Source organism: Arachis hypogaea, chromosome 3, assembly GCF_003086295.3.
Source record: "Arachis hypogaea cultivar Tifrunner chromosome 3, arahy.Tifrunner.gnm2.J5K5, whole genome shotgun sequence".
Classification (NCBI taxonomy): Eukaryota; Viridiplantae; Streptophyta; class Magnoliopsida; order Fabales; family Fabaceae; genus Arachis; species Arachis hypogaea.
Genome location: NC_092038.1, coordinates 101,196,517 through 101,208,977, shown reverse-complemented (window position 1 = coordinate 101,208,977; position 12,461 = coordinate 101,196,517).

Below are 12,461 nucleotides of genomic sequence, written 5' to 3'. Positions count from 1 at the left end.
GGGACTTTAGCAAAGCTGAGTCACAATCTGAAAAGGTTCACCCAGTCATGTGTCTGTGGCATTTATGTATCCGGTGGTAATACTGGAAAACAAAGTGCTTAGGGCCACGGCCAAGACTCATAAAAGTAGTTGTGTTCAAGAATCAACATACTTAACTAGGAGAATCAATAACATTATCTGAACTCTGAGTTCCTATGGATGCCAATCATTCTAAACTTCTAAGGATAAAGTGAGATGCCAAAACTGTTCAGAAGCAAAAAGCTACAAGTCCCGCTCATCTAATTAGAACTAATATTCATTGATATTTTGGGATTTATAGTATATTCTCTTCTTTTTATCCTATTTTATTTTCAATTGCTTGGGGACAAGCAACAATTTAATTTTGGTGAGCGGATAATTTATATGCTTTTTGGCATTGTTTTTAGGTAGTTTTAGTAGGATCTAGCTACTTGAAGCTCTCGAAGAAAAAGTAAGTTGATGGGACCTTCCACTATATCTAGAAGTAGAAGATTTGACTGAAGATCCAGAAGCACGAATTGGAATAGGAGATGGAGACACATGGTTCCATGGAGAAGAAGAATAAGGAGTATTGCCTCCTGACCATGGAGAAACCAATCGTGCATCAGGTGAGGCACCAAGAAACATAGGGGATGGTGAAAGTTGATGATGTCTAGAACTAGAGACACTGTCCCTTTAAGGAGTATCTTCTCATTCCCATTGCTCATCATCCCAGTCAGGCCTGCCTGCAAATAAAACACTGGTAACTCTTAAATAATAATAATGATGATAATGATGATAATACTAAGAGCCAGATTTTACAAATGTGATGGGGATAACTTGCATATTATACTCTGGAAATGATATTTTCTTAACTTTCTGTTCGATATAATGATACAAAATTAAGAAAGCAGAAAGTTTTCTAGCATTTCAAATTTGGATTAATTTACTGCATGTCTGGCTCCAGTAATTGGATTAATACGGGAAATTACAAGAAGCAGAATAATAACAATAACATACCAGGTGTTCTCCTGGAACCCTCATATCTGCTTCGCTTTCTACCATATTCCTGGTCATCTCTACTACATGAAGCCCTCTCAAAATAATGCTCCCTTTTTCTGTTGTATTCATGGCCATACCTACTACGTGAATCCCTCTCAAAATAAGGCTCCTTACTTTCAAAATTGTCTACATGTTGCAGTCTTCTGCTACCACTTCTTGACTGATCTCTGTGATGCCTCCTCTCATTCCTATAATTCTCCCTTTCATATCCAGAAGGTGAAGCAGGGACCTTTAAAGTTGAAATATCATAACGAGACATGCAGCAAAACTTCAAAATTTTAATTGAAGAATTGCTAACTGATGAAAGCAACAGTAAGAAGTGATATAATATTGAATAGTGAAAATGTAGGAACACTAATGTATTTTCGCACGGCCATGCCTGGACCATTATCACTAATGTATTTTCAACGATGGAGTTTCTACACACCATAGATTAAGGGTGTGGAGCTCTGCTGTTCCTCGAGTATTAATGCAAGTACTATTGTTCTTTTATTTAATTCACACTTATTCTTATTATAAGATATCCATTCGCACCTAAGAACATGATGAATGTGATGATTATGTGACGCTCATCACCATTCTCACTTATGAACGTGTGCCTGACAACCACTTTCGTTCTACATGCAAATAAGCTAATGAATATCTCTTGGATTCCTTAATCAGAATCTTCGTGGTATAAGCTAGAATCCATTGGCAACATTCTTGAGAATTCGGAAAGTCTAAACCTTGTCTGTGGTATTCCGAGTAGGATTCAGGGATTGAATGACTGTGACGAGCTTCAAACTCACGACTGTAAGGTGTGGTGACAACGCAAAAGGATAGTAAATCCTATTCTTACATGATCGAGAACCGACGGATGATTAGCCGTGCGGTGACAGCGCACCTGGACCATTTTCAATGAAAGGATGGATGGTAGCCATTGACAACGGTGATCCCCCAACATACAGCTTGCCATGGAAAGGAGTAAGAATGATTGGATGAAAGCAGTAGGAAAGCAGAGATTCAGAAGGAACACAGTATCTTCATGCGCTTATCTGAAATTCCCACCAATAAATTATATAAGTATCTCTATATCTATTTTATGCTTTATTTATCTTTACATTCGAAAACCATTATAACCATTAGAATCTGCCTGACTGAGATTTACAAGATGAACATAGCTTGCTTCATACCAACAATCTCCGTGGGATTGACCCTTACTCACGTAAGGTTTATTACTTGGATGACCCAGTGCACTTGCTGGTTAGTTGTGCGAAGTTGTGAAGAATGTGTGTGAACCATAGTATTGTGCACCAAGTTTTTGGAGCCATTGCTAGGAATTGTTCGAGTTGTGAAAAGTATGAGTCACAATTTTGTCTATCACCCCACACCCAAGGTGACCACTCCGAGGGGCCTGAAAAGATTGGGCGTGCAACACACCAGTGAGTGGGCGTGCCACACACCCATGGCCATGAACCCACAAACTTCAAGTTATCACTCAAGCCCACATTTGATTTATTAAAGGATTGGATCATTAAGCTTTGGACTTGAATCACACTGAGAATTGAAGATTAATTGTGGAATATTTGATTTTATTTGATTTGATTAGATTTGAATTTTTGGTTTTGTTTTAGGTTTAATATAAAAAGATCCTAAAAACCTTGATAGGACTTTTTGGCCGATTTTTCATTGTCTTTGATTTGAAGCTTAGCATGAGTTACGAATCTCCTTGATTAATGTTAGGAGCTCTATTGATTGACTTGATTCTAATGGACTAATAGTATAGCTTTTCTACTTTTTATTAATGCATTGATATTTTCTCAAGAAAGCATTTTTATTCTTCATCATAAGGGTTTGAATTTATTGAGAAATAGTTATAATCTTAACTGAATTCTAATTATCATATTGAAAAATTTAGTTTTTGGAATTAAGCTTGAAAACTCCTTCTCACAGTTCCTTAAGTTTTGAAACTAGAGTTGATAAGTGACATCGGATCAACTAGGGTTAACTCTTGTGAATTGTATGGTTTCTAAATGAGTGAACGTACTTCACCTCTTTTCATAATCAATTAATGAAGGAATTGGTGGTTTATTAAGTTAAGAGAAATTGAATTACCAAGGGATTGGGATTTGGTTACTAATGATTTTCCATAGAAACATCTTGCATGATTAAAGTAGAGAGTGAAGAGCATTCTTCCTGAAGTTCAACATCTCTAAAACCTTAACTCTTTACATAATATTACTTTCTTAAACATTTACTGCTTGCTTTCACTTAATTCATTATTTTATGTTAAAGACTTCTAAAACTCTAAATTTTGATTGTCTGACTAGATTAATCACTTGATCACTGTTGCTTGGTCCGTTAATCCTCGTGGAAATGATAACCCACTCTGGTGGTATTACTTGGTACGACTCGGTGTACTTACTGATAATAATTTGGGAAAATTTGCATCAAATTTTTTGTGCATTTGCGAGGATAAATTAAGATTAACAACAAACCAATTAATTGATTACCTAGATTAGACCTTTTCTTTTGTTATTTATTCTTTTTTGTTAGTTACCTCACTGGGAATGCCCTTCACTTTGACGTAGGGGATTCTAATTTTTTCTTGTTCTCTGTGTGTGTTTATGCAACATAATAAGGACAAAGAGCCTCTTTAATACGATCTTGAAATTGAAAGGACCCTCTAGTGACAAAGAAAGCAAGCTAGAGACCAGAGAATTGAAGAACAGATTGAAGAAATATTGAAGAAGAAATAGAAATCAACATGGTAGAGAACAACAATAATGTCATTACCCACAATGTCATTAATGCCCAGCCAGCTAGGAGGATTCTTGGGGTTTTCACTACTCCAAATCCTAGGAATTGTGGCAGTTGCAATGTCACTCCTAATGTGAATACCAACAACTTTGAGTTGAAGCTCCAACTCATCACCTTGGTACAGCAAAATTGCTAATTTGGTGGAAGTCCTCAAGAAGATCCTAACTAACATATCTCTAACTTCATATAAATCTATGATACGGTCAAGACTAATGGAGTTTCTATTAAAGTTTACTGGTTGTTTTTGTTCCCATTCTCTATGAGGATTTGGGCTAAGCAGTGGCTTGAAACTCAAACCGAAGGAGAGTATAGCAACCTGGGATGATTTGGTCAGCAAGTTCCTATCCAAATTCTTTCCACTTCAAAGGTTGACAAAGCTAAGAACGGATATCTAAACAGTCAGACAACACGATGGAGAATCTCTTTATGAAGCTTGGGAGAGGTACAAGGAAATGCTGAGAAAGTGCCCCCTGATATGTTCTCTAACTGGGTACAACTCCATATTTTCTATGATGGGATTATCCCGGCTTCAAGGAACTTATTGGACAACTCAGCCGGAGGATCTCTCCACATGAAAAAGACCATTGATGAAGCCTTGCAATTGATAGAGATGGTGGCCAATAATCAATATCTACAGTCCTTCGAGAGATAAATGAGGAAAGGAGTGATGGAGTTGGATGCACTGGATACTCTTTTAGCACAAAAAAGTCTATGTCTCAACAAATCAATGCAATCACTCAACAACTAGGAAATATGCAAGCCTCGGTAGTAAGTGCACAAGGTATCTCCTATGACATGGTGGGAGGAGTCTCTCAAGGTGAAGATTGTGAGCTTGGCCAATCCTCTGTTGAACAAGTGAATTACATGGAAAACTTTTCTAAGCCACATCAAAATGATCCTTTCTCTAAGGCATACAATGCCGGATGGAGAAGTCACCCCAACCTTGGATGGGGCAATCAAGAGGAGGAAAAACAACTTCAAGAAAAACCCCAGTAAAACAATTTCAATACCCCTTACCAATCATCACAACCATCCCAAATTTCTTAAAAGCATTGCCCTATGGAAATTTTCTAGAAAAACTCTCCCAACACACCTCCACTTTTGTCCAAACCACTACAAATTTTATGCATGAAACCAAAGCCTCCATCCGAAACTTAGAAGTTCAAATGGGTCAATTGGCAAAGCAAATGTATGAGAAATCTACAAATACTCTACCCAGTGACACAATTTCCAACATAAGAGAAGAATATATAGCTATCAACTTGAGGAGTGGAAAGGTGGTAGGTGAAGAAGTCACAAGCAATGACAAGCAAGATGGAGAAGCCATGGAGGAGGTCATTCCTCAAGGGAAACATGTCCCTACAAACTCCCCTGCACAACCAATTCAGGCTTCCAAGGAGAAACCATTAGAGAAGATTAAAGTGCCCGAATACAATCCCAGAATTTCATACCCTCAAATGCTATAAAAGGAGACCAAGGACAAGAAATTCTCTAAGTTCCTGGAGGCTTTCAGAAAGCTACAAGTTAATATTCCTTTTGCTGAAATCTTGGAGCAAATGCATCTCTGAAGGAGTTGCTAGCAAAAAAGAAGAATTGAAGGGAGGATGAAACAATGGTCCTCACTAAGGAGTGTAGTGCAATCATACAAACGAATTTACCCCACAAGTTAAAGGATCCTAGGAGTTTCTTGATTCTTGTACCATTGGGTGAGATTCGTAACACCCTAATTACTCTAAGCCTTATCTCTAGCCGTAAAGCAAAGGTTAATCAAAGGTTACGACAATTTTAAGGCTTATACAATATCTATATATAGAAAGGAATAATAGTTCCAGAAGCCCGATAAAGAATTAGGCTCAAAAACAGAGTTTAGGAATCGCAAACGTTCACACGAAGCTAAAGCATAAGGTACAAGGTATAGATACAAGAGAATAAAACATATATAGATATAAGAGTATAAAAATCATAAAGAACTAGCCACAACCCACAGAGTTTAAGCCGACTAGTATATATAGACATACAGAGTTTTAAAAGTTAAAACAGCATATACAAAATATCTCTCTCAAAGTAAGCCTCTAAGGCAATATAAATATAAAAGTGAGAGAACTAATCAAAATAACCAAATGAGTCCAACATGAGATAAAGATCCATCGCTCTGTCACCATCACGTAACTCACCGAAGTGGGTTACGACCTGCATCTGAAAAACAACAACAAAATATGGAATGAGAACCGAAGGTTCTTAGTATGGTAACAGTGCCCAGTAACGTAAGATATAAGACTTCGGGACGCTATAGACAATCCTAGAACTTCATATCCACACAAGATTCAACTTAAAGCATAACTAAAATTAAAACCATAACTTTAAACCCTTTATGAAATGGGGTAAACTAACTTAAGGGATTTCTAACTATCAGTTCACCACTGTCCCACAGCCTTCTCCAACCTAACCGCCATGCGATCCCATCACCATTGCCTACCGAACCTCCCCAATCCTAGTAGAAAACATAAATAATAGGAATGCAAGTAAATCACAAGTATAGCATGTATATCGAGAAATTCAAAAAGCAAATAATCATGTTATACAATTAGGCAAGCAATTAAATTCGGGAAAACAAACAAACAGATAAAAGATGCACATGATGAATGGCTATCCTATTGGCCGTGATATCACATTGTCGGTTCAATTGCCAACCCGACACATCTCCAGGGAGATGTTGCCCTTCGGTCTCATAATGGAAACCCCCGAGATATCGTGCCCAGAACACGCTACAAGATATAGTGTCTGCACACTCTAGTGATTCCGAATGGATGCGAGTGGGATACTCTTGCCAAAGACCTCACATCTCAACATAAGTGGTTCTAACCACAGGCCTTACGTTTCAACAATCTCAATATAAAATAATATATAAATGGTTTTCAGAAATCATTTTCAGTATTCAGTAAGGCCATCATTCCACTCTGAGTCCTAGACTCGTCTCAAGCATCATCAAATCCACAACTTCATAATTTCATCATACCAGTCGTCTTTACAGTACCCTATCTCTTCTCTCAACTAATCCACCATCAGTACTCCAGAATCCTAAGTCTCTTTTTTCTAAATTCACATAGAAATTGAATAAAATAATTTACTAATTTATCTTTAGTAATATTAGACAATACTTTTAATTAGCCTTTGAAGGATTTTAGAAAGTCAGAGAACCTTTGAAAACAGAGAAAAATCATATTTCAGAAAAACAGGGGTCTCGCGTACGCAAGCCCTTGCCTTGCGTATGCATGCTGTTGAAAAAGGGTGGTCGCGTACGCAACCCCCTGTTCACGTATGCGAGATGTCTAAGCCGAATGGGTTGCTCGCGTTGCGTGTTAAAGTTCGCGCACGCAAGGGTTCATTTTTGAATAGCTCGCGTACACATAAAGTGTCCGCATACGCGAGATGCCCAACCCAAATGGGTTGGTCACGCCACGTGCACCATGTCGCGTACGCAACCCTCACTAGACTAAAAAAAAATTCAAAGTTGCAGAATTCAATTTTTGGCACTAAACTTTAAACAGTCATAACTTCTTTTACAAAAATCCATTTTGGTCAAACTTTATATTAATGTAAAGATCTTTAAATGAACTATTATTTAAGATAAATTTCAACAAATTTTGAAAGCTGAGGCTCAAGTTATGATCCATCAAAGTTCACCAAAAATTGGTTTTTACCAAAAGTTAACAAAGTTAGTTCTCAAATTTTCAAAATTCACAATCAAAGGAAATATAAACCACCTCAAACTTCAATTCACATCAAAACTTACCCTTTTTGTGTCTCAATTCACCACTCTTACCAATTTTCACTCACATCACATAATCCTCAACCCCAATGATCAAATTTATCATACTAAACCTTTTCTCAACCAACATACTCATCAACCATCATTCTATGACTACCAATCATCATAATTAACCTCATTCAACATCAATCTCAATCCACAACACCATTTATCCACATCAACAACATAATTCATCAAAATAATCAAAATCATATCAAAACATCATACATTATCATTCAACAAGTTCAACAACCAATTCAATCCAAACCTATCCTATGGTTCACTAGCCTAAGTGTCCAGAAATATTATATATTATATAGAGGAAACTGAAACCATACCTTGCTCGATTCCTATTATGCACAATACACCAAGTTGAGTCTAATTCAAGCCTCCAACCAAATCAAATCACCAATCCCAATCCAAATGCTTCCAAATATCCAAGGCAACTCCAACAAGCTCCAATATTCAAACTAACATCATATATTTCATAAAAATCAAAATCTAATATTCACAATACATCAATTTACAAGGGTTCTTGGGACCATTAATTTATTATTATTTTATGTTAATTAATCAATTAATTATTTTCGGTTCTTATATTCTTCCCACCAAATAAGAAATTTTACCCTCAAAATTTGGTTTACCCATCATCTTCATTAAATGTTCCCTTAACTTAAACCTATCTCTCTCTATTCACCTTTCCATTCCTCCACGTCAACTCAATTTCCTATTTACATCCTTCATTTCTTATTTATAATGCCATATCTTAATCGAATTCAAGCCTGTGATGTACTCATCTGATCCTGCTCACTCTTAGCTCCCTTTAGTCAACCTCAATACTACATTAGCATTTCAATTCAATGTTCTTCAAATCTATCTTGCAAAACCAACAATTTATTCATTACCATCTACGCACAAATTTAATTACACCTGTAATCATCTCCAAAGCCTACTCTGAATCAATCTAATCTCACAACCAATTAAATTCAGTATTTTAGAAATCCTTACTTACCTTAACCCACTAAGCTCTTCAAGTATTCAAGCCTAAGATACGTCTAGTCACCATTCTACTACTTCTATTCGACGCTATACCAATTCTAATCTTAAATAATTTTCTACAGCTCCAAGTACAATATCCATCAATTTCCAACCATTCCAAACCATTCAAATTCATTGTTCTCCAAAGCAATTTCACCACACATAATACACATACACACATTTAATCAACCAATACATACAATTTTAACCTATCTTAGGACCACTAAGTAATTAACCAAGTCATACATTATTATAGGATTACCAAAACCTAGGCTTACTTCTGAACTTTTTCAACTTAACCCAAATAGGATTTACACTCATCCTAAGACTAAGTAATAACTTAAGGCTTTATAGCATCTCTATGCTTAACTCAAGGTCTCATTAAATCTTTAATCACAATAATTGTATTACCTAGGACCTCAACAATGACTAGGATACCTACTCATGTTATTCATCTTTAAATGCAACACTACAACTCGACATCCTAAACAACTAATGAATTTTCAGTTATCATAACTAAATTAAATGTTAAACTCAGCAAAAAATTCAAGCCTAAATTTATTCTCACTTATTTCACTCCTTCCCTACTTAACTCTGCACTCTATAATTCACCATGTACCAAATGTTATATTAACCGCCCTATAATCTACACGTAGAAACCAAAGTCAAGTGCGGAGATTCTTAGGTGACAACTTAACTAACAATCGTAGTCCTTTAGTAATTACATCCATCTCCACGGAGGTAGTTTCCTCCTCACTCTAAATCTCAACATAGCATGCATGCAGCAGGTTCCAGTTCATGAATCAAAGAATCCACTTCATATAGCCTCAACCATCATGATGCATAAACCACTACATCCTAATGTTGCATCAGAGCACACTCCAAGACTTCCAACGAAGCGTCATTGTAGATCCTAATTGGTTCACGAGATTCTAGCAACACAGACATTGGTTTTGTAGTTAATCTTTCCTTTTAAGAATTGAAGAATTTCCCCCCATAATCTGACGTTCGCACTAATAGGCACCTTTGTGTGTTGACTCAGTCATCGATAATGCCATTTGCAAAATTCAAACTTCACAACTCCTCGTAAGGTTACACGCTCACTGATTTCATCTTTCGTGTTCATAAGTTGTGTCCTAAAGAACTAGCATATGGATGGTTGCATCTAGGGATTGCATGCAATGTCGAAATGAGCTCAAGTTATCTGAATGGATACCAAACTCAAAAGAGAGCAAACAATTTTGAACGGTATCCATAAGAAATTAAAAAGATACATTGTGTTTTGATCATACGAGGTTGTAGGAAAAAAGAAAATGCACTAGAAAGAAAATTAAAGTGCACCTCAAGAAAGGAATTCCAAATTAAGAACCCTTGGAAGAAACAATAAGGCACATTGAATCAAAATATGTCTCTGTTGATGGTTTATCTTAATAGTAGTCTCCCTCACACTTGATTGGGTCGAAACAAGTTTAGGCTCACGTCAAGGGGTACAAGTTTCGGGCGAGGATACATGAAAGCAAGGGTTTAATTTAGGAAACATTCAAATTTATTATCAAGAAGGATCACTGAATAAAGTACTTCAACTCGAGTTACAAAAGAAAGACAGATCGGGTCATACGCATTTATTGGTAATCTCTCTCTCGTATTAGGTCTCCCATTGCCATCCTCCTTCACCTTTATCTAATGGCAACCGGATCTTAAATCAATTTAAAAAAAAAACACTCCAACTCCTTGCAACTGATCCATTAAGTCATCTATCCTTGACAACTGATACTTGTTATTCACAGTCACTTTGTTCAACCATTGGTAATCCACACAGAGTCGCATTCACCACCAAGAGTATATAACCTTCAGCTACAACTGTCCCTCCTTCCACAAAGTATTCGGCTACTTAATATCGCCAACGTAATTCAAGACGTTAAGGTACTTCATCTTTCATAACTCTACCGTGTCAATGCTCCCTCACACCTTTCGCTACGTCACTCTAATTAGTTGTCACTAAGAATCTGAATCGCTTTCCTGCATCCACCAAAACAATCTTCTCCCGTTGGTTCCTCCGACGCTAAGTTTGGCCAGCCCTAATAGTAACATTCCATAAAATGAAATTAAGCTAAACTCTGGTCCTAAGCCTGACATTCAATCTGATATTCATAGTTCTAAATCCTTGTCCGCATCATAAGTTAGTAAGGAGAGTCGGGTTACAACATCCTCAATATAATTAAAACTCGATTGTCATTTGTTACCTCAAAATGAATATCCTTAACCCCGTCGCTGAGACCGCTCCACACCCTGATCTTTCCTATAAGGACAACGTTTAGAGGTATGCCCTGACAATCCACAGTGGTAACATCCACTGAACCCAGCCATGCACGATGCTTCCGGATGGTATCTTCCATATCTCAGGCACCTTAGCTCCTCTTGTTGAGCCCACACCTGCTTACCTCCTCCTCTCGCCTGGTGATATCGGTCATGGTTAGTCTCTCCAATATTCCCTTGACCTTGCGATCGTTGAGGGGCATGTCTACCCTTCTTAAAGTTCTGGCCTCTTGATGGAACATACTTTCCATGACCTCTGCTACTAGTACCGCCATGATCATCTCTCACCAATGTCGTCTCCTTGGCATAATCTTCAACAATTCTTGCCTTGTTCACCAATTCATAGAATCTCCGAATCTCTAATGGAGTCACAACACTCATAACATTCCCCCTCCGAACTCCTTGGTACCTTATGCACTTCCAACCCACATAGGACTTAGGGGCTCCTTGACATACCCTTGAGAACCTACAGAGCTTCTCGAACTTACTCGTATACTCGACCACAGACATTGAACCTTGCTTCAGCTGCATAAGCTCTAACTCTCTGGCCTCTCTTATTGATTCAGAAAAATACTTCTTGTAGAAAGCAGTCCTTAACAGTTCCCATGGAATATCCATATTCTGTAGTTGCAGAAATTGACATTCTCCCTACCACGAATGTTGAGCTTCTCCCACTAATTGATAAGTCGCATATTCCACGAACTGATTATTCAGGACATATTGAGTTTGTAGTGCACACTCCATAGCTTTGAACCATTCATCTGCTTCAGCAGGATTTGTTGTTCCCTTGAAAATTGAGGGAACAACTTTCAAGAAAGTGGTTAGAGCCATCGGGACACCATCCAAATTGGTCCTGATCCCTCTTCCATACCCAGTTCCAGCTGGTAGTCCTATCATTTCCACAGCTTGAATCACGACAATAGCATTTACTTGCATATAGTTATCCAAGTTAGTCATCGTGGCCATAAACCCGGCCTGGTCGTTAGGGGGTTAATTATCCTCAAAATCTCTTCGAGTACATGTCTGACCTTGTCTGCGAGTCGCATTTCAAGGTCCTGTCCACACCAAACAATTGATATCAAGGTGATCAGTCTCAATATCAAAAGCCTAGTGCTTCAATTATCCTAAAAAGGCACTCACAAATAAGCATGCTATACATATATCAAGCAGATAACCTAAATAGCATGAAAGAAAAATGACATAGAGTATGCAATGAGCTACAATCGGTCCATCCTTCAGGCTCACGAGGACGAACCGCTCTAATTCCATTAAATGTAATACCCTAATTGCCCTAAGCCTTACCTTTAGCCGTAAAGTAAAGGTTAATCAAAGGTTATGATAATTCTAAGTCTTATACGATATCTATATATAGAAAGGAATGATAGTTCTAGAAGCCCGATGAAGAATTAGGCTCAAAAACAGAGTTTTATTATTACAAACA